The following is a 24,965-nucleotide window of genomic DNA, read 5'->3' on the forward strand; positions in this document are numbered from 1 at the left end:
ACTATAAAAAGGAGTTTTTCCACATATTTTTTTTAGTGGATAGTAATGAGTAACAAATTGCTCTGGTATTTAGAATCCATAGGATACACTTAAAGGACTTATTAGCAATTTAATTTTTTTAGTTTTAAGGGAATCAATTTTCAGACCCGTATAGTCCATATATACTCTCCTAAACCAAACTCTGTGAGAACAAGTTGTGGTCAGGGCATCATGCTTATTCTCCTTTCCCATTTTTCTTGCACAATTGCCCTTTGGACCCTTTAAAAAGAAAGATATATCTATTGCCTCTACTAAATCTAGTGTGGTGCATTACCCCCCAAGATATAAAATCTTTGGGGTAGCAAAAGGACAATTAGAAACATCAATGTCTGCTGCACTTCTGGTAATCAAGTCATGGGTCCACTTCTTATTTGTATATTTTACATGTTTTCAAAGTGGTGAAGTTTCACATTAATCTCTGACCATGCAATATTATATCTTGGGTAGGAGAAACATATGTCACAGGTAATTTATTGTTACATTTTCTTGATCATGTGTTCATACATGTAGAAGAAACGGTTTCATTAACTTTTCCAAAAGAAAATTAGATCACATAGAGCTATATTCATTTTTTTCCCTTGATCATGTCTCCAGCCTACTCTCAACCTTTACATTGATCAAATAGTCATTCTACCTGTGCACTTACTGGATTCAAATGAACTCAACAGGAAGAATTCTGGATGCAAATGTTACTATTGCAAAAAAAAAAAAAAAGACATTACCACAACTCTTATAAGTGCTGCTCTTACAGTATTCCAGTAACTTCTCTTCTGTTGAGTTTACTTTTTCTAGAATCCTGTCTCACTAGAAAGTGTTATATTTATCCACAAATACATGAAGGAGAAAAGCAGTCGTATCCATCTTATGAAGAGATATAGTTTTCATAAAATTTACTTTTGATGTTCAATAATTATCAAAATGTGAAAGGCATTTATGTTGCTGTTTTGATCAATTATGTACCAATAATAATTGTAATGACAACTCATTTCAAAATGCATTTTTAATACCAGTCTTTTAAAATATTGATTGTTTTCAAAATTTGAGAAAAGCAATTTTAACTATTTGTTAATTCACTTTAAAATAACAATAATAAACCCATTCATATTAACATAAATTTAATATTTTATAAAAAAATTGTGTCTTCCAAAGCAAAAACAATATAGTGAAGAATGTGACAATGTTTTACATTTTTGCAAATATCTTTAACATCAGGCTGACTATAAGGGAGCTGGATTATCGTATCTGCTTCTGCATTTAACCTGTTGTGATAAGTTATTTCACTAAAGTATATGAAGAAACTCCAGCCCCTCAAAAATATGGAGCTGCTAAATGAGAAGTGTTTTAATAACTTTTTCATAATATTGTCAATACTGTTTGACCCTACACCAAAATTCAGTGTGGTAATTTCTTAAATGTTAGTTGCAATGTGGAATCAGAAGCCGTATAGACAGAGTTTTTATACTGTCATACTGAAAATCTATTGCACTATATTGTACTTTGAATGGATCTTTTACTCATTGTAGCATTTTTTATCATCACCAATATCATCAGAAAAAAACATGCAGTACTGGGTAGCTACCATTTTCCCAATAAGTCCACCCAAATGAAAAAGAATAGCTTCTTCCACAAATTGTGCTCAGAAAACTGGATATCCATACGTAAAAGAATGAAGGTAGACCTCTACCTCACATCATATTCAAAAATCAACTTAAAATGGATTAAAGACCTAAATATAAGAGCCCAAACTATATTGGTTATAATTTGGATTCATATATAATGGTTCCTTGGACTTTATACCCAAAGCACAAATAACAAAAGAAAAAATAGATAAGTGAGAATTTATCAAAGTTAAAAACTCTTGTGCATCGAAGGAAATGATTACAAAACTAAAGAAGATAACCCACAGAATGGGAGAAAATATTTGGAAACCAGATATATGACAAGAGTTTAATATATAGATATATTAAAAAAAAAAACACATTTCAACAATAAAAAGACAACCCAATTAAAAACTGGACAAAAGACATAACTAGATTTTCTTCAAAGAAGATAAACAAATAGCCAAAAAGCACATGAAACGGTACTCAACATCATTAGCCATAAGGGAAATGCAAATCAAAACCACAAAATATCCCATTTCATATCCCATAGAATGGGTGCTATTCAAAAAAGAGAAAAGAACAAGTGTTGGAGAAGATGTGGGGAAATAGGAATACCCTCTCATTGTTGGTGGGAATGTAAAATGGTGTACCAGCTGTGGAAAACAGTTTGGCAGTTCCTCAGAAACTTAAGTATAAAATTATCATATGACCTGGCAATCTCACATTTAGGTATATGCTAAAAAATTGGAAACAGGGACTTAACAAATATTTGAACAATGACATTATTCATAACTACCAAAAGAGAGAAGCAACCCAAGTGTCCATAAACAGATGAATGGATAAACAAAATGTGGCACATACAAACTTGAAATATTATTCATCCATAAAAAGGCATGAAGTTCCGAAACATGTGATGACATGGGTGGACCCTGAAAACATCATGTTGACTGAAGTAAGCCAGGCACAAAAGAACAAATACTGTTCGAGCTCACTGATATGGTATAATTGCAATGAGCAAATTTATAGAGTCAGAAACTAGAATATACATTATCAGGGGCTAGGGTGGGGATAGGGAATTGGGAGTTAATGCTTAAAATTGGGACTGAATTTCTGTTTGAGATTGTGATGGCCAAGTTCACTTAGTTCTAAGTTCACTTAGAACTTAGTGACTGAGTTATGGTGTCCAGTTGTTTGGTTGAGCAAGCATGGGCCTAATTGTTACTCAAAGGGTAGATTATAGATTTAAATCATTAGTTAGCTCATTGCATCTATAGTTGATTACATTTATAATCAGTGAAGGAGATTGCCTTCAACAATGAGAGAAATCTCATCTAATCAGTTGAAATCCTTAAAGGGAAACTGATGATTTCAAACAATTAATATCTCAATTTCAGCCAGCCAGTGTCTCCTGGGGAAAAGTTCCCAAGTTGTGACCTGACCTATGAAATTCAAACTTGCCAATCTTCACAGTCTTGAGAGCCAATTTCTGTAATAAGTTTCCTAATATTGCCAAATATCAGAACATATTCCTCTGGACATCCCTGACTAATACAGATTTTGGTACCAAGGGTGGTTTTTGAAAAACAAAATCTAAGGTTGAGGTTTCTGAGCTTCTGAGATTTGGGGATTGGTCCTTTAATCTAATCAAATTAAAAGCCACTAATGGGGTATACAGGTAGTTCAGAGGTAGAATTCTTGCCTGCCATGCAGGAGATCTTTATTTGATTCCCAGCCCAAGCACCCCCCACCCAAAAAAAACATTGTGAGAAAAATTCCCTGTGATATACACATCATATATCTGTCTCTGTGTGTATGTATGCATAGATAAAGAAGAACATATATGTAGGGAGGCTTTATTTCCAATGATCAAAATGGCATAGCATGAATTGGCAATAGAGATTAAAAAAAAAAAATACTATTGATCACTGCTACTCAAACGCTCATGAGAGGAAAGGCCTTGGGTGACTGCATTTGATACCTTAACAGAGTTTTTACATAGTCAAACAATACAATGATGTTGGCTAGTTGTTCCTAAATATACTGGATGAAGTTACTTAAAAAAAGGGATAAAGTCGAGTTTTCAAACTTCCAGGTCAAGTGCCAGATGAAGGACAAGCAAGTTTCTATGTGGGCCCTGAAAGAAACGCTTATTTCTTATAACAGTAGACTTGATGTTTATGAAACTGAATCTAGAGTCTCTTCAGTCTCTAGTTTAATTCAGTCTCATGTGGTCTAATTCAAACATAAATTTAATTCCAAACTTTGTAGGGTACCTGCTGTTAAAGCGAGATAATTAATAGGAAATGGAAAGGATCTTGGAAATTGGAATGGAACATATAGGCTGATAATGATGATGGTGGGGACATTGAATTCCTAGATTCTTCTTAGCCTTCTTTGCCAGGTAAACCTGTAGTGGTCTTCCCTGAGAAATCAGCCATGCTGCTTGAAGAGGTTAATTTTTCTATGCCTGAAAAACCTGTAACTTCCCCCTCTGAGGAAACAGCCCTCATACCTCCATCTGAAGAGAGTAACCATGTGTTACCAGATAGAACTGTAAAGGACTGCCCAAAGTTAATTGACTTCAAGATACTCCTAATTGCTCTCATGAACCACCCCACCACAAAAGGTGCTGCAATAAGGGGATATTCACATGGAAAAAGAATGAAATGTGATCCCCACCATAAAGTATACAAAAAAAAAACTGCACTCCAAAAGAACTGCCTAATTTTTCCAGGTAATATATCAGAGGAATATGTGTGAGAATTGATACTAAGGATGTGGGCAGTGGTGGGAAGAAAACAAAGTTGGACCAGAATTTATTGATATGGACCCACTAAGTAGAGATTCTGGATTCAGTGCCGTAGTTCCAGGGTTCAGAAAAGGCTCTAACACTGTTCAGGTGGTTGGCTGAAGCATGAACCAAAAAGTGACCTACATTTGGAAATCAAAATGCCAGAACTTCCCTGGTATAATGCAGATGCGAGGATCCAAAGGTTTGGAGATATTGGACGTTAGAGCATGTAAAACATGCTCATCCACCCCGGGGAAGTCCAGAGAACACACCTGAGAAATAAATCCGTGAGCATGTCCATCATCCCTGTAGTTGCTCTTCTCTGTAGGTCAGATATTACTGTGGGAAATGCTGTCCCTGAACTCGGATCCTTAAACACAACGGGGATGATCAAATCCCAGGTTGGCAAGAGCAGAGTGGCAGGACTTCATCACCAAAGGCAAAGTGGGTGTGGCTATCATAATGGACTGCAGACTCAAAGCAGTAATCAGAGTGGCTTGACTTGCAGAGACCTATGATGGTCTAGTTGGTCATGGGATACCTAGAAATGAATTAGATGAAACACATGGGAAATCTACTAAATTCTTACATCATCTGTATAAGCAGAAGTTTTAGGTTAAGTGAACAAAAGTACAACTTGAATTTTAAAAATAGAGAGTTTGAATATGGATTTCCATTCCCCAGATGCAATGCTTCTGCCAAAACTACCGTCTGTGGACTCACAGAGCACCTTATCCACTGGAATACTGTCATGGTATTCCACACAACATTGCTTCTGATCAAGGAACTCACTTCACAGCAAATGAAGTGTGGGGATGGGCACATGGCCATGGAATTCTCTGGTCTTATCATGTTCCCCATCTTACTAAAGCAGCTGGATTGATAGAATGATGGAATGACTTTGCAGACTCAAATCTAGCACCAACTTTGTGACAATACTTGCAGGGCTGAGGAATGTTCTCCAAAAGGTTGTTTATACACTAAATCAGCATCCACTCTACAGTGCCATTTATCCCACAGCCAAGATTCATGGGTCCAGGTATTAAGGGAGGCAAATGGGAGAGGCAGCTCTCACTATTTTTACCCCTAGCGATCCACTAGAAAAGTTTTTGCTTCCTGTAATCACAAGCTTAAGCTCTGTTAGTCTACAGGTCTTAGATCTTTTTCAAAAGCAAAAGTGTTTCCATGAAGAGACACAACAATGATTCCATTGGACTGCCATCCAGATGCTTTGGACCCTTTATGCCTCTGAATCAATAGGCAGACAAGGGAATTATTGTACTGGTTGGAGTGATTGAGCCTGATTATAAAGGGAATTGGAACTGCGACTAAAGAGAGAGGTAATGAAGAGTTTGCCTAGCAAATATGAGATCGCCTAGTGCACCTTTTAGTACTACCATGTCTTGTGATTACAGTCGATGGAAAATTGCAACAACCCAAACCAGGCAAGACTACTCACGGCCCAGAAACAAAAGTTTAGGTAACCACACCAGGCAAAGAACCAAGATCAGCTGAGGTGCTTGCTGAGGGTAGAGGGAATTTGGAATGGATAATTATAAATATGAGCCATGTTCACCTGACCAATTGCAGAAATTAGGAGTATGACGGTTATGAGTAGTCTTTTTTCTGTTATGAATACATTTGTATATATGCATAAAGCAAATATCTCTGTTTTCTTTCCTATATAAGCCCCTTATCATATAGCATAGGTTGTATTAACTTCATGTTATAGCATCTAAGTTATAGGATATTAAGTTTAAGAGTGAATATTATCCAAGGATGTGCATTTTTTTTCTGGAGAAAAGATTGGTTTGTTTCCAGTTGCACAGACGAGAGTTAGGCAAAATTATGACTATTACTAATTTTATTTAGATGTTAACTATGATTAAGGAGTTTTATATGGGTGCAACATTGACAAAGGATGGACTGTAATGGTTAAATTCATGTGTCAACTTGGCTAGGTATGGTGTCCAGTTTTTTCATCAAGAAAGTACTGGCATGATTGTTATTATGAAGGTATTTCATGGATTTAAAACATTAGTCAATGTTTTAAATTGTAATAGTCATACAATTTAAAACATTGTATCTATGGGTGATTATATCTACTATCAATAAAAGAGATTGCCTTCAGCAATAAGAGAATCTCATCCAATGAGTCAAAAGGTTTAAAGGGAGAACTGATGATTCCAGCAGTCAGAAAAAATAATTTCTGTTTCTACTTCAGCCAGACAGCTTCACCTGGGGAATTCACGGAAACCTTTATTGGAGTTCCCGACTTACAACCTGCCCTCTAGAATTTGGACTTGGGACTCTGGCCAGTCTCCATGGCCAATTCCTATAATAAATCTCATAGTATTTACACACACCAACTACCCATATATCCTATCTGTTCTGTGTGTCTGGAGGACCCTGACTAATAACAGGGGTAATGGAAAAGTTTGGGTAGCAAATGGTGGTGATGATGGTAGTATAGCATTGAGAATGTAATTAACACTGGATTATATATTTGAATATGGTTAAAAGGGAAAATTTTATGCTATATATATGTACTAGAGTACTTTTTTTAAAAAACATAGGATTATACAACCCAAATGGTGAACACTAATGTAAACCATGGACTATAACAATAGTGCAATTATAATATTAATTTATCAACTGTAACAAAGGTACTACACAAATGTGAAGTGTTTGTAATAAAGGGCATATAGAAACTCTATTTTCTGCATGATTTTTCTGTAAAGTTACAACTTCTCTAATAAAAATTAAATAACAGAAAAAAGATTTACACTCAAGGGTCAAGATTTAATACATTTAAAGGACATTCTTTGATGTAACTGACTTTTTTTTTTACTACAACTATGTACCAGTGAAGAATACACAGTAATAGCGTGTATATTTTATTGCCGCTGCTTTGGTTTGTGCTAATGCACCAGTTGTCTTATTCACCATTGTTTTTGCATCATCAGTATAAATGCTAACCCACGATAAAAAGCAAATAACTATTTAATAATACTGTTATTTAAAACAGTAATAAATCCCATTACCCTATTGCCTTAGTTACAAACTCAATCTCATACATTATTCACAATAAGCACATGCATTTTATTTAGATGAAATCATAGTGTATATAATCATTTAGAATTGTAGAAACACTTTAAATGAAGAAAATGTAAGAAAATAACGCTACCATGAAACATATACTGTTGACACTTCATTATATTTCTAGCAATCTTTATGTACATTTTTATTAAGTAGACATATACACAGACACAATTAGCATAATTTTGTTTCTGAGTTTGATTCAGTGTTCTTCCTTTTCTTTAAATATATAAGGTAAGTATTTTTCCATGTGCTTAAATACAGCTTAAAAACTTAATTATTCATGACTATGTAAGATTCCGTCATGTATGTTCCATAATTTATGTCCCCTCATTTCCAACGTTATTGCCTTTACACAAAACACCACATAAATTTTTGTCTCAAACTATGATTACTTACCTAGGATAACATCTTACAAGGGGAATTACAGAGAGAATTGGGCCAATTTGCATTTCTACCAGCAGTACAAGTGTTTTTCTCCAAAATTTGCTATCAAGTACTTTTTCCCCTCATATTTACTAAAGTGAGAAGTGGGAAAAGTTATCTTACGGTTCTTTGTGCTGAACATTTTTCTATAATTTACTACCATGTGTCTACTATGTACTGTGGTTTTCACCTACCCATACTCCTTGCCCATTATTTTTTCTTTTTAGGATTTTGGTGTTTTTGCTAATCCATATTTATGATATCTTTATATATTGAATATATTAGCCCTTGGTTTCTCCAACACAAGCGGTAAATAATTTCTTGATATTTTTTGTGTGTGCTTTTTTAAGTTTATCTTTTGAAGATGAGTTTTATTTTTATGAAGTAAAATCTAGTAATTTTATTCAGTATCTATCCTTATGTTTTGATTTTTTAACTATGTCCCCATCACAAGACTCTTTAAATTATAAGGAACTTATTTTCGTAACAGATGGGAGGTATCTAACGTTATGCATGCCAAGTATCTCAATTATCTCAATAAGATTCATTGATTCTGCCTGTCGCCACTAATTTGTGATGCCTCTTATCTCTGTATATAAAACTCTGCTAGAGTCTTCTGAGTTATCTGGACCCATTGATCAGTCTGGTGGTCTTTGCACCAGAACCACATTATTCCTATTAACCAGAAGGAAATATTCTTCCTCATACTCTTCTTTATCACATTTCCTTGATTGTTCTCACTTGTTTATTTTATCAGTGAACTCTAGAATCATTTAGTTAAGTTATGAAAAAAGGGAATTTGAATTGTAGTTAAAATAAATCCAAGATTCATAGAAAAAATAGCTTTGTATTTGTTTTACCTTCCTAGCCAAGAAAATTATATTTTCCTCGTGTGTTTATTTTCTTTTATATTCCTCTAGAGGGTTGTTTTTTTTTCAAATATATCCTACATTTCTTGTTAAAGTTATTCTGAGGTATTTTAATTGTTATGTCTATTGGGAACACATTTTATTCATCATATTTCTAGCTGATTATCAAGTTTCTAGGAAAGCTGTTGGGTTTTGTACCTAGCCATCTTACCAAAAATACCTAAGGGCTTTTTCAATTGGTTCTCTTAAATATATTTTAAGAAATCATAAAAACAATCTGAAAATAAGTGTATTTTCTCTTCTTGTTTAATAACTAATAACTCTTTCTTGTTTCAGGTCTTATTGAAATGGCTGGAATGTCTAGATTAATATTAACTAACAATAGTGATAACCATTATTCTTCTCTTCTTCCTAATTTTAGTTCTAATATAGGAATAGTTCTAATGTTTCTCTATAAGGTTGTTGACTACTGGTTCCAGATATTTTATTTTAATCAGGTTAAGGAAGAATTCTTCTGGCAATTGCTTATCATTAAATTTTATGAAGAATCAATATTCTCATTGAATCTATTTTGGCATCTTTTGTGATGATTTCTTTCACATATTGATGACACATGTTATAGACTTCCTAGTAATATAAATTATCCTTGATAGATGTAGATTATGGCTTGTTTGTTTTTCCTTTTACAACAAATAACTTAGAAGCATTTTAACTATACTCAAATCAACATTTTTCTGCATTTTCCTTTTTGTGCTCTCTGAAAAATCTTAGATGAGGGTACTATTTTGAAATTTAAATTTTCTATACAAAGTTCTTTGAAAATCTGAACAAATCATTAGAAGAAACGTCAATTCTGCTAACTTTTTCATTCAGATATTAATAATACTTAAATTTCTCCCATGTTATTAGTCTACTCCGGCATTTTATCTCATTACATTTTCATAATGTATGAGAAATTTTTCTATTTTATTTTCAAACCATTTACCATAAAGTCATCTATTGGATTCAATAATAAATATTCTCTTTCTCATTTATACTTTCATTCAATTTTTTTTGTCAAATAGAAGCCAGAATTTGGTTTTTTGTTTTGATTTGTTTTTGAAGAAGCAGTTGTTAGACTGATTCATCAAGCCTTATACTTTCTGATTCATTATTCTACTTTTACCTAATGCATGCTTCCTGCTGTTTTCATAAGGTCAATTTTATTATTCCTGCTCAAATCTTCGGTATTGAATGTGTAGTTCACTTATTTCAACTCTTCCTTCTCTTCCTTTTTATTTTCAAATCATTTAATCACTCAGTTTTTCCTTTGTACCACTTTGAAGCCAAAACCCATTTGTATTGATAAGTATGCTTCTTATTTTGTTTTGTTTTTTAATCATTTGTACTTTCTAAAAATCTGTTGTGGTTTTGATTTCCTCTTTTACCAAATAATCATTTAGGAGAAAAATTTACATACACACACAAACATTTGATCTATATGTGTATATATTTTATATGCATACATATTTTTAAAATTTTTTTGTTCAAGCCATGTCATGCCTGTCAAGTTTCATTGAATTATTCTTTAGGATTATAACCTATATATTGCCTGATTTGTGAAATTTATTTAGAATTTCTTTATGACTTAGTATATGATCAATTTTCAAAAATATTTCATGAGTACTTGAAAGTCTATTCTCTTTTGATAATTTTTTTTTTAAGTTCATCTCTTTGCAACTGTACTGATTATGGCCTTCAAGCTTTCTATATTCTAATTCACATTGTTTCTACTTGACTTATCCAAAGCTGAGAGGTAAAGTCTCCAAAATTATTTTTCTAATATTTAATTTTTATATTTAGTATTTCCTATTATTTAAACCTGAACATTCATCATGTAACTTGTGATTTTACATTTTAGAAATAAATACTGATCTTTGTCCTACTCAATTCTACTTGTTTTGTGGTTTAATAAATCTAAAGTTAAAAGGCCTCCTCTTCTTTTTGTAATGAATTTTTGAACCCTTCATTGAAAACTATTTATAGTGCTTATTAATAGTTTAGAGTTGCATTTTGTTTTTTAACCTATTATGAGAAATCACTGCTTATAATTTGAAATTTTAGCTCAACTATTTCTGATTACTAAAACATTTCCTTTGTGTCTATATTTATGCTTCCCTGATTTTTTTTTCTAGCTTCTGCTATATGAATTGTGCTTTGTTGGCTTTTATTTTATCTATTGCATCTCCCTTACCTAAGATTTTTAAGTCTCTTCCCATCAGCCTTGTTTCCTGCCGCTCATCCCCCACCTCTACCAGCTCCCAGATTGCTACAATTATTTCATTATACATCTTTTCTTTTAAAAGTTATATTTGTGTTGACATTGAACCTTTACCCAAAATTTATATTTAGTCTAAATTCTATATCTAAATGTTTGTTATATTCACTGTCATTTCTTGGCTGGCACAAATTCTTCATTCTTGTACTCCTAATTTGGTTTCATCTATCTGGTGATAAATGTAAGCCACTTTTTTTTTAAGGGTAGACACAAAAGTGGTATAATCCTTGGAGCACTTAAACAGGTATTATGTGTCTGGGTATGAAATTTGGGGATCGAAGTTTTTGTCCCCTCAAAACTGTAGATGTTATTACATTGCCATCTGATATCATAGAAGACAAGACTGAAGCCAAACAGAATTTTACAGGTTACCTCTTTTTCCTTGTAGACACAAAAGTAGTTTTTCTTTTTAATCTTTTCATTTAAAGAATAAGTTACTTGCCAAAAAATGTTAATATATGGGTCTTTTTAAATAAGTTTCAGACATGGTCATTTGACACTATTTTCTTCAGAAATACTTCTTGACTTTCATTACAAATCTTCTGTCTCATCTGTTTTCTCTCATCACTTTCAACTCTTTGCTTCTTCCTCTCTTAAGGGAATTTGGTCTTCATATCAGTGAAATATCACTGGTTTCAATAATATAATTTTGATTTTTGTCACCTGTATCTTGAACTTTAATCCTGCTATTGAGATTTTAGAGTCATGCAAACTTTTTTCATACTTCACGTCCTTGCCTTCTTTACCCAATTGATGTTTCGTTTCATCTTCTTCTTCCCTTAAACTTTCTGTTACAGTTTCACAGTGTTAATGTGAAATTGTATTTTAATAAAGATGCCAAAGAATTAAAAAATTATTCTTCTGATTCACTTTTCCATTTATTCATTGATATTATAAGTGTATATACTCACATGTATGTATAAAAACACTAGTTGCATGTGTGTGCATGTGTGGGTCTGCACACATTTATATATACATGTTTTTGCTATCTGCAGTTATGAAGTATACCAAGCTTTAATTTTCATTTCTTTATTAGTGAGAAAGAATAATTTACATATTTTATTAATGATTTTCAATTATTATTCTTATCAAAAGTTATTTACTAAATATTTTAGTATAAACTTCTTTGTCTCTAATAGTTGCATATTTGAATATCTCATGTAAATCCCTAAGCTCCCTGAATAAATAACTTTCCTTTATTTTGTACATCCTGTAATACATATCACAATTGCCTCACACTTAGCAAATATTTAATAAATATTTATTAATTTTGTTGTATATGCAAAATGAAATAGGCATAGTAAGGAAAACCCTTCCACAAAGTTAAATTACAACAAGAAAAAATTACATAACTTCAGAAAATTCACTTTAAAGCATTCCTAGATAAAGGCTTAAATAATCTTAGAACTTAAATGATTTCTCACTTAAAAATTTATTTTTATTATAAGACAAGAAAATATTTATACTGTATCACATGAAAATTTTCAATAGGACAATTATTTCAATATCTTTTAGCACAGAAATTATTGGGAATCAAAGTAATATGGACCAAGGAGATCTTCTGTTTCCCTTGCTTTGTTACATTCTTATAGTAGGATATGTAACAGTTCCGTAATTCAATTTGTCTAATTTATGAGAAATTTCGTCTTGCAGGGCAATCACACCACATTTGGCTCCTGGTATATCAAAAGTTTGAAAGCATTCCAATTCTGAATCTGAGCTCTCTCTTTGTGGTTCAGATTAAATTGGTGGGTTCTGGAGATTCATTGAATCAGAAATTTAGGCAATAATTTTCCTAAACTCATCTTCCTCAAAAGAGGATATGGATGGAGAAGCTCTAAATTCTGTGTAAGCCTACAAACTATAAATGATGTGATACATTAAAAATTCAGTTCGAGCAACTAAAAAATCCCTACTAGTCTGAAACAAAACTTTACTCAAGGCCCAGAGAATTTAATTTTGCGTTTCTTACTGAGTTTTAATTGTTAGCCACCAAAGTTTTATAGAGAGATTTTCCTTCAATGTGTCAGCACTATGATCTAACAGAAGGAATGTTTCCTTTTTTAAAAACAGAATTCAAAACCTAAAAGTTCAAATAATAAAAGGGATAAACGATACAACACCATTTCAACATCCTCAACCTCGTCTATAGAATTGCCTTTGCAAGCGAGTAACAAATACATATTCACTTTAGATTCCCTAAATTGTAAACTATGCAAATTTCTATTGACACAATTTTCTAATCGAAAGCAGCTGAATTTTAGTGATACTATATAACACTCATTCAACATTTCATCCTTTCTGTTCAGCAGCTTTATAGCTGAAATTTTTCTTTCTCTGGCATTATTTTTCAAAAACAGATGATTCCTAAAACAGTAGAGACTCTGGTGTGCAAATCATGGGATGAAGCTTCTAGTTCTAGAACACCTACTGCAAATCTGTAAGTGAGGATAATATCTGTTTCTAGTTCACACACGTGAAACAAACAACTCATATGGATACTTTTTCTTTACTTTTCTATTGTATATATAACATATATACAAAGCTAAGAAAGAAAAAAGCAGTACTCTTCAAAGCACTTTTCAACAAGTGGTTACAGGACAGATCCCAGAGTTTGTCATGGGCTACCACATGATCCTCTCAGATATTTTTTATCATCACTGTAGACTTTGAATATCTCATGTTTTTTTTTATCATCACTGTAGACTTTTTTTCTATTTTGTGAAAAATAAAATATGTCAAAAAAGCAATGAATTTCAAAGCACAGTGCCACAATTAGTTTTAGAACATATTTCAGAGTTTGACATGGGTTACAATTCTGCAATTTTAGGCTTCTACTTCTAGCTGTTCCAAAGATAGTGGAGACTAAAAGAGATAAGAATTTAATGATTCAGGAATCATATTCATTTGTTGAATCCTATCTTCTCTGTATAACTCCACTATCATCTTTCATCTTTCTATCCCTCTTTTTAGAGGTATTGAGGCTATGTCAATTCTAACTTTTTTATGTTGGAAGGGTCTGTCACTAATATGGGATAGAGAGATGGAATTATCTGATGTTCTAGAGAGGCTGGGTCCTCTAGGTTTCAGGATTTATCTGAACCAGGGACTCATGAGGAGGTTGTAGGTTTCTGAAAAGTTACTCTAGTACATGGAACACTTGTGGAATCATATATATTGCCCTAGGTGTTCTTTAGGATTGGCTGGATTGGTTTTGGTTGGGTTTTGGTAAGTTGTGATAGGTGGCAATGTCTAACTGAAGTTTGCATAAGAGCAATCTCCAGAGTAGCCTCTCGATTCTATTTGAAATCTCTCTGCTTCTGATCTTTATTAGTTACACTTCTTTTCACTCTTTTGGTCAAAATAGAATTGCTGATCCCATGGGGCCAGGATTGGACTCATCCCTAGGAGTCATCTCCCATGCCACCAAGGAGACTTTCACCCCTGGATGTCATGTCCCATGTAGGAGGGAGGGCAATGATTTCACTTGAAGAGTTGGACTTAGAGAGACTGAGGCCACATCTGAGCATGTGAATACATTTTTGCTTTGGGATGAAAGATATACAAATAATGAATAGTATTATTTATTTCCATATCCTTGGGATTATTTTGTTGAATATAAAAATCATTCAACATCTGAATCTATTAATTAATTTTTTCTCATTTCTCCTTTTCACATTCTGTTCTCTAAGAATTATATGAAATAATGATTCACAGAGGGGGAAAAAGACTAAGCAAAGGATGCATCTTCATTTATAATCAGAAAGAAATGTTTTAGACTGTTTAAATTATATTCTTTCTGCTTCAGTGAGCATGGTAACAGATTCTCCCACCTAATAGAAATCCTTCCAGCTTAACATTTCACAATCTCATTCTGTTGACATTCTCTTTCCCAGTCACCCGGGGTCCTCAAGTTGGCCTCCAGGGTCTTCAGATGAGCATTTGATCCATCTCACTGAGTGCTCCTTAGAGTTGACAAGGCGAAGGCTGGATGGGAATGGAAAGTCTGAGAAATGCCCTTGGGCAGAACAAGTTCTCGAAGCTTTACAGAACACCCTCCGAACTTGGTTCTTTTGAAAGACAGCCCTTGCTGGATTCCTGGAGAAGGCTTTCTTTCCTATATGAATCTGCCAGAGTCCTCAACTTTCCCTTCAAGGCAGAAAATCTAAACCATTAGTCAATGACATCCAATTTTTAATTAACATGTCTCAAGTAGATGACTGAATGGCCCTTTGTACTTTGAGAAATCATTCACAGGGTGTTATTTTTGTCTCCCTTAAAAATATCTACTTAATTATTTATTAAGTATGTAGTTTACATTGTATTAGACCTCCAGACTCTGAGTGGGAGAGATTTAGGTTTTGAAGCAATGTTTAAAATTTGTTCATGGTCACTTTAAGCCCAGTAAAGTGTTTTAATTGCCTTGGTTGCTCAAGCAAAAGCTATGCAGTGGGTTGGCTTTAAAAATGGGAATTTATTGATTCCCAGTTTTGAGGCTAAGAGAAGTCCAAATCAAGCCATAATCGTGGTAATGCTTTCTTCCAGAAGATTTTGATCTGGAACTACTGCCAGTGATCCTTGATTCTGGGCTCCTTTGTCATAGGCCAACACACCCAGCTGCCTCTCCTGGTCCTTCCATTCTCTTCTGGGTTCTCTTGACCTTTAGCTCTTGCTTCTCATGGCTTTCTCTCTATCTGTCTGATTTTGTTCTGCTTATAAAGGACTCCAGTAATAGGATTAAGACCTATCCTTACTGAGCTGGGACGCACTTTAATGGAAGTAACCTCATCCAAAAATTCCTCCTTACAATTCACATGACAGGAATAGATTAAGTTTAAGAACATGTTTTTCTGAGATGTGTAGCTCCAAACCACCCGCTAACAATAAAAGTACTTGAATATACTCAAGAAGACTTGGTTAAAAGCCATGCACACACACACACACACACACACACATTATACTCTAACACGATATCTTCAAGCAAATTTGCAATGCTACATCTTCAAGAGTGGATTTTTTGAAAGACTAGAGTGAATTTTTCATTTTTTGGAAATAGCTTCACACTTTCAAGAAATAGCTTCACTAGATGTTCTTTAATATAACAGAAAATGCAACTTTTAAATGACCTAACAGAATAACTACATACACAGAAAAGAATGTGATTTATTACTTTAACCTCTAAAATTAGTACACAAAACTAGTATTGTTGGTAGAGGCAAAACACATAGTATTTACCAAGCAGATTACTATATGCCAAACATTACTGATAGGAACCTTTATGTGATCTATTTAATCTTCACAATCACCTATGAAGATAAGTGTCATAATCACTATTCTATGGACAAAAGAATTAAGTCTCAGAAGTATTGTGCATAGGGGCATAAAGGTAGTAAATGACAAATGGAATTCAAAACCAGACGTGTTGTACTCAAAAACCAATGCTCCAAGATCTGGCCACCTCTTTAGGCCCATTTAGGGATTCAGGATTATAAACACAGTGACTTTTTTTTTTTCCTAATTCCCTTGTGTTATATATTTTTTAAATATTCAAATATGCCCAACATTTATCATAAAAAATTATGCTAAATGACTGGCATACTTATGTCGACACAGAAAAGTGTGCTAGATGGAGGGCTTCGGCCTCCTTTTTACTTTCATATTTCACAAAGAAATCTACATAAGGAGCAAGGTCTCACCACATCCTTGTGGAAGGAATTCTTAACATCTTGGCTCTCATGTTATTGCTTTCCATCATTTGAAAATGGCTTTTGTAATTGCCAAAATGTCTGTACACATTTGTTTCTAAATCACAGAAAGATTGTGAAGGAAGTTAAATAGAAAATTAAGAAAGAGGCAAAACACAACAGCCTCTATAATGTCGACCTTGATTCAGAACAAATTATTTCGCTGTAAGCAAGCATTATCACAACGCTACTTCCAGCACAGTTTTTTCTTGTTGCGTACACTCTGTTCAGCTCGACAATGGGAAATTGGTAGGAAGATAATTAGATCTTCTTTTTGTAAATGGTCCAGCAATAGCATCTTTACAACCACCTGCATCTTTCCAACAAATGAAATAGTACATAAATATAAATGTTTCATGCTGCTATCAAACATTGATAATAAAGGTTTTAATATTTATTGTTACCTTTGGCCAAAGCCTGAGTTCACTTTTTAGCAGGAGAGACCCAGAGAGGTAGGGATCGCCTTTGGGTACTATTGATTGGGATGGTGTCTGTATTAGAATATCCCTGTGGAAAAGGGGGTTTGGGCATGGAATTCTTAATCTTCTTAGCATTCCCTTCTCTGCATTCATCTGTAATCAGCTTTCTCTTAAATTCTAATGGATTCTTCTTCTTCTTCTTTTTTAATATAAAGCTCTGAGTATCTTCGAGATTGGAGAAATTTAAATGACCCTAGATTCTTTAGTCCTCAAAATCTCCTCAGGTTTTGCCCAGGAGATTTCATTGCCCAAATGATAATAATGACTCCAGGCAAAATATTTTTCTGTGAACATCAAGGCATTTTGAGCACTTACCCAAACACCTTGTGAATGTGAAGTTCAAGGTTTATCTGCACCTCTCCCCAGGCACTGGCAACTGAAGTAAGGTGGGCAGGGAAGCCACTCCCCAAATTGGACCTAAGGCAGACTGCACAATAAGAGCTAGCAGGTAGTTACATGGTGCTTGCCTTGAGTCTGGTTCTGTTTCATATTCTTTACTCTGCAAAAGTTAACTCACTCACTCTTCACAGCAACCTTCTGAGATAGGGACAATTCATTATTCCCATTTTAGAGATGTTAAGACTAAAGGGCCAAGACATGAAAACACATGACCAAAGGTCCCATAGGAAATGTGTACATAAACTAAAACTAAAAACTAAAACCTGTAACTTGTTCAAATGGTCACATAAAAATTAGCTGGGACTTGAACCCAGACAGTCTGCCAAGCCAGGGTTCTCAGCCACAGCACTATGCCATGTTGACTCCTGAGACATAACAGCGAGGAGGAAAAGCAGGCTTGTCATCTCTCTAGCACCTTAGTGCAACCTCCTGCCACCCTGATTACCTCATCTTTCACCTTTGATGGAACTGGGCCACAGCATACTGACCTGCTCTAGGCTGAGCTGCTCACTGGCAGACACCCTTTTACCCTAAATGCAAATCCCTTAACCAGACCCTCACTTAGCAGCACATATCAGGTTCATCTCGGAGACATTAGAATGGACTCACTAACTTCACTCTCCTCTCCCTCTCCAGGTCTTCCTGGTCATTCATCTTCTTTTCAAGAATCTTTCGTATACTAAAGCTCTCAACAAATAGAATGAGGTTTGCTGCATGCCACAACATGGCTGAAGCTTGAAGACATGATTTTGAGTGAAATAAGCCAGACACAAAAAGACACATTTTGTATGATCTCACTCCTGTGAAATAATTAGAATATGCAAATTCAGTACTTACAATACAAGCTACCAGGGGAAAATAGGACAAAAATAAATAAATAATGGGGCAGGGGTAAGTTAAGGGGTTAAAAAAAAAAAAAAGAGCAAAGGCCTTGATGACATTGCTTGCAGGTTAGCAGCCAGCATGCGTCAAGTGCTCCCACGATGTGAGAGTGAGCCTAAGTCAGCAAAATCCCCTTCAGTCAGCTGCACGTGAAATATGTTACAGCATGCCCGTACCATGGAATACGATCTTGTTTTGATCAAAAACAAGGCATACTCACATATTTACTGATATGTTACAAACTATACCGTTAAGTGAATAAAAGCAAAGTGCAGAAAGCTTGTTTAGTGCACTCTTGATATAGAAAAACAATCTGTTATATGCTTGAATTTTCATATACTTCTCTAGGATGCAATTCGGAAATCAGGAAAGGAAGGAAGCCTCGCTTTTCACAGTATATCCTTTTGTGCATCTTGAAGTTTGATTTTGAAACATGTAACTATATAATTAACTCAAAAAGTAAGTAAATAAAAGCAAAATCAGTTGGCTGTGGGTAAATAAAGCAGATAAGAGATAGTTAGCAGGATGTTCTCCAAAATTACAATTGAGGTTTTCTGTGAGTTTGGAAATTGTGGCAATTTCTATTTTCTTCTTGGTATATTTCTTCATTAGTTTTTACAATAAATTTGTGTCATTTTTATTAAACAAACCTAAAAAATTGCTTAATTGATGCAGAGTTTGTGTTTTGGGTGATGGAAAACTTTTGGTAATGGGTGGTGATGATGGCAGACGCTATTGAGAATGGTATTAAACCACTGAATTGCATATTTGAAAGTGGTTAAAATGTGAAATTTTAAGTTTTATATATGTTACTTGTTGGGGACCAGAGGCTAACCTAAGATGGCGATTAAGCCAACATGGCCACCCCGGCTGATGCAATAGCACCTACATATTACAACAAGGTTCTTCACGGAAATAGGTTCCCGCCAAGAGTCTGTTCTGCCCCTTTTTCCCCTGGCAACAAGTGCCACCAATCATCTAACCAACCCTTCCCGCCGGCGCGAACTCCCTCCTATCATAATGCTCCACATACCCTACTTCCCTCCCCAAGCCGGTACATATACACCCGTCTTGCTTAATAAAATTTGCAGCTTGATCAGAATCCTGTCTTGCTGTCCTTCTTGCGTCTCTCTGTCCCATAGCCATTCTTCCCTCAGCAGGTGGCGGACCCCGTTGACTGTCCCGCGGGTCGGGACAGTTACTAGAGTAATTTTTTTAACTGTAGAGCTGTACTTAAACTATGGACCACAGTTCATAGTATACTTATAATAACATTGTTTCACCAATTATCATAAATATAGCACAGAAGCACAGTGCAAATAGTAGGGAAAACTGTGTGTGATATGCACACGGTATATGGGAACTCTGTACTTTCTGCATAATTTTTCTGTAAAACTGAAAATCAGCTGCTTTAATTAAAAAGAAAAAAAAACTTTCTGCAAGCAACAATTAAACAATCAATGCCCTCTTTATCAGTGAGAAGAAGTCCTTTCCCCTGCTTTGCCAATCCCAGCTGTCAACCATTTTCGCTCTTCTCTGGGCTGGCATACATAGACTTGTGAGTCTGAATCACATCACTTATTGTCTTGTTTTAGAGGTCGTTAGGTTCACATCTTATCTGCTCTCTTATAGTTGGTAAACAGAGAAGAATCATCTTTATTTTCTTTTCCATCCTACCCACAGCTCCCTTAATTGTTATATAGGTCCTATGCCTTCTTTCCCATGCTCAGTTACAACCAAAAAAGGAAAAGAGCCCACATTTCAGAAACCAACAAGGAACTCTATTTCTAACCATATTTTGCCCTACAAGATCCAAGTTTTTGATATACTGCCTTTAATTTTTTTTTTTTAAATATTACTTTGAAGTAGTGCTTATTTTCCTTTGACATTGGTGGAATTCCAGAGGATGATGCAGTGTCATGATATCTTCTGTTATACCCTGATGGTGTTTGATTTACAGACACTTTAACAGTAGAAAAAATATTTGTCACCGTGGCATCGATTGGTAATTTGACTAGCTGAGGTTAAGTCATAGAGAGGTACCTTAAAGAGTGAAAAGATAGAAAAACTCCTCCTTGCTCCCAACAGGGAATGTGTTTGACAGCTTCTAGCCTGAGACACACATTTATAAATAAAAACAGAAGGTCATTAATTTAAATTCACTTTGCTGATATCATGTTCCATAATGTTCTATAAAACAGTCTACTAATATCAGGCTGATCAACTTAGTTAAATATTAGGAATTTTATTTCCCAACCCTCTTTTAATGAGTTAGAAAGCTATGAACTCACTGATAAATCAAGTTATTCAAAACAATTGAAGCAATTGTGTTCATAAAATACCTCAGCTATTTGGGAGTTTCCTGTTTAGTAAATCATTTTGCCCTCAAATTTCTTGTTTCCTTCTCAAACAATAACATAAACTTTTCTTTGCTCATTAATGGGACCAACATGGAAAAGAAAGAAAACTCATTTTAGACAAAGGTTGTTACGTTCATAGCCTGTCAAGAGGTTGAAGAGACTTTAGAAATTATTTAGTATACTACCTAATTTTACAAATGAAAGAACTGAGCATCCATATAAAGGAACTTTCCTAACAACAGATAGAGTGATAAAACCAATTAAGAATTCTGGGCACCACTTCCCACAAAGAGTATGTTTTCTTTTAGACATAAAAAGCTATTTACTAGAAGCTCTTCTCCATAATTACTGTTGAAGAGTTGAAAAAATTCACAGAAATCCAAAATGAGAATTGAAGATCTTGTTTATGTAATTCTGAAGTTACCAACTGACACAATAGTGGTTATCTCCGTTAAATAATTTTCCCGCAGTGGCACAAACCACGGTCTTTCATTCATCTACGTTCTTGATTTTTTTATTTTTATTTTATTTTTATTTATTTATTTATTTGCATGGGCAGGCACCTGGAATTGAACCCAGTTCTCCGGCATGGCAGACGAGAACTCTGCCACTGAGCTACCATGGCCCGCCCTTAATGTCACTTTTGAGCCTACAAATTATATACATGAAATAAAAATACACTAGAAATAATAGTTTCTTAATTTCTTACAAACTCCCCTTCACCTTGGCATGCCAATAGAAGGAATTTTTAAAGGACAAAGGAAGGGAATGAAGGAGTCAAGTGACACAAATCCACCCTGCCAAATACGGAACATGCAAACTCCAGAGTTAATAATTCTCACCTCTCTGACCAGGAAATCCACTGTGAATAAGCAATCAGATTGTCTTTGTAATCACTAGGACTGTCTTAGCCAGACCCCAGGCCACTTCCTTCCTCGGGACTCTCCAGCCTGTGGCCACCTGTAGGCTCTAAAGTGGCTAAAGGTGGTTGACAAACAGCACTTTGAGGTCCTCGGACAGACAAAACAATCATTGAGTAGCGGAATTTGTCACATTTCAACCAACTGTACAGCATTTTCTAAGCACAAAGCAACTTTTCATCCTCTTTCACTTGTAGGCACCCAAAACAGAGTTGTAGGATGTTGCAAGGTAATGTGTGAAGGAGCTAAATAGATAAGTAATAAGAAATAATCATTCGAATAAATAGGGTTTTGCTTCACTTATCTCCTTTAATATGAGGATTGCTCTTTTAATCACATCTAAAATTACTTGGAGGTTTTCTTTAACATATATTGGGTTACACTGTTTCCTTATTGGCCAATCAACACCACGTCAGTTGAGTAGGTTGAGTGGGGGATCCCCACCCCCTCCCAGACCCTTGGGATTTCATCAAAGAGGCCACCCTGAAGTTTCCAGCTTAGTGCAGCAATGATCTGAAACTCATCTATCACTGGTCATCAACAACTGCTATCCACCCTGCTCGACCTATTTGTCTTTCCCCTGCTGGTGCTTGAACTCTTAACAAATTGCTTGGAGTCCTTATGAACAAAAATATGAATAGCGTATAACATACTTACTCTACTATATTGTTATCTTTAAACCACAATTTATAAGAATATACTAATAAAACTGTAACACTAATATAAAGAAGTGCTTTGTTTTAGACAGGCTATAACATCTCTTCTTTCAACGTTTATCTTTTAATTTTCTGCTTTATTGTAAAGCTGCTAAAAGTTCAAACAGGTTTAAAGTACTTGCACTTGCAGATTATTAACAGAATGAATGTAAAACAGTAGTTGAATTTCCAGGGTTTTAGTTTTCTTATAATTTACATTCTTTGTAAGAATATACTTTTAAATATATTTCAAAGAATTTCTTTAAAAATGACTAAACCATTTCAACATAAAAATGCACTTACTAATTTAAAACTGGATTGTTTTCTTTGAGTTTAAGAGAAAATAATTCATTTCCTTGTGGACATTTAATAATTGTTTATGACATTTTATTCATTTTTATATCTTATACCTTAATGAAAGAAGAAAACACCGCTACAACTTTGTATGTATATTTTCTGAATATGAACTTTTGAGATTTTTTTTCTCAACATTTTCATGTTAAATATTTTTAACTTGCAATTTGAAGTCTCCCTCCCCCACCCGCAGAGTCAAGATACAGACTAAAAAAAAATAATATTTAATTATTGATGGCACTGGAACAGTTTGGTTTTTTTTAAGAATTCTTTCCTGTACAGTTAGGAAATTTCTCTATCTCCACCCCAAATGCTGTTATCCAAAACTTTTGCAAATATGTCTTTCATATAAATATAACCTTTAAAATAATAAGTAGCAAAAAGATAAAATCATATGAAGTATCCAGTTTTCAATCAATATATTGAAGTTGTAGGATGCTTACACAGTACACTTCAGGGAGACCCAGAAGAGAATCCATATCTATTGTACATGGAAATAGACAAAACAAAAGGAGTTTTAGCGACCGGACAATGATTAAAGTATAATGGGGAAACTTTTATGGAGCTAAAAATCTTCTGGGACTACTTGCTTTTAATGGGCAGTAACAATTTTTAAAAAACAGCCTTTATAGATGCTGTACAGAGGTTATTTATCTTTCAAAAGTTTACTTGAGTTTTTATTTATAGTGTCCAATCATAATCACTCACTACCTCAATCAATCAGCAAACATTTTTTAGCATCTACTATGTGCCAGGTACAAGATACACAAAAAGAAAAATTAAGGTCTCTGGCCTCACTAAGCTTATAGTAAAGAGAGAAGGCAAACATGGAAACTAGTAATCAGTACGTATCAGTAAAGGCTATAATATGGGCATGTTCAATGTGCAATAGAAGTATAGAGGAAGGGATTCCCACAGCTGCTGTAATGTCCCTCAGTACCTGTGGAATGACCATTTACGATCATGTCAGATGCTATGCTTGGCACGAGAATTACAAAAATGAAGAAATGGAAGCAAAAGAATATTACAATGTGACAATTGTTGCAAAAATGTGCAGCGGATTCCAGGGATGCACTGAGAAGGGTATCTGGCTCAAAGGGTGGGAAGAGGCTCACTCCGGTCTCTTGCAGAAGAAGTAAGAGTAGAAATTCTCAAGAAGCACAAGCCATATATGTGTTAGGGGCTGGGGATGGCAGATTACTGATGAAGGAAACAGAAAATCCTGCAACATGGGAATCTGAGAGAGCCATGTGGGAAATGATGAGTAGTTTTGTATTGCTGGCGTGTAGCATATGCCTGAGAAAAATAGCAAGATCAGACTGGGGGAGAGGGTTAGAGTGAAGTCATGGCAGGCCTTGAATGCCAATCAAAGCAATTTGGGCTCTATCCCATAGGCACTGGAGAGCCATGGAAAGGCTTTTTGAGGAGGAAGGATGTGATATGATCAGATTTGCATTTTAGAAAGATCACCCAGTGGTTATGAGGGGCCTGCCCTGATCAGTTCACATCCATTCATGACCCTGACTCCAATCCCACGCCCAGGCTCAGTTCATTCTCAAAGACACACCTTAATCATGAGCAAGAGGAGTTAAGAAAAAAAAAATGTATCCTGTTGTTCCTAAACAAAGCATGCTGCTGGGCTCTCTGTTAGTCCTGTTCTGATCTGGAAGCCTCTGTCCTCCACAGCTGGCCTTTCTGCCTTTTCACTTCCTTCTCTCCATGGCTGGGGCGTTGTCCTTTCCTATTCCCACAGCACTTCTGCCTTTGGCGATTTGGCCTCTATGAGCCAAGTTCTAGCTTTTGTGTCCCCACCTCTCAGGTAGGTGGATCAGATCCCCATCATGTTTCTCCATGTCCTGATTCTTGAGAGTGACTTGAGGGTGGCAACCCAGGACCCTTGGGGGTTGATTCTCCCCAGACCCTAAGTATCTCTCCCTTTTTGGACTTTTGTCCACTGGTCTGTCCTCCTAACTCTTGCTTTGGCTCTGCC

The sequence above is a fragment of the Tamandua tetradactyla genome, chromosome 4 (genome assembly GCF_023851605.1).
Source record: "Tamandua tetradactyla isolate mTamTet1 chromosome 4, mTamTet1.pri, whole genome shotgun sequence".
Lineage (NCBI taxonomy): Eukaryota > Metazoa > Chordata > Mammalia > Pilosa > Myrmecophagidae > Tamandua > Tamandua tetradactyla.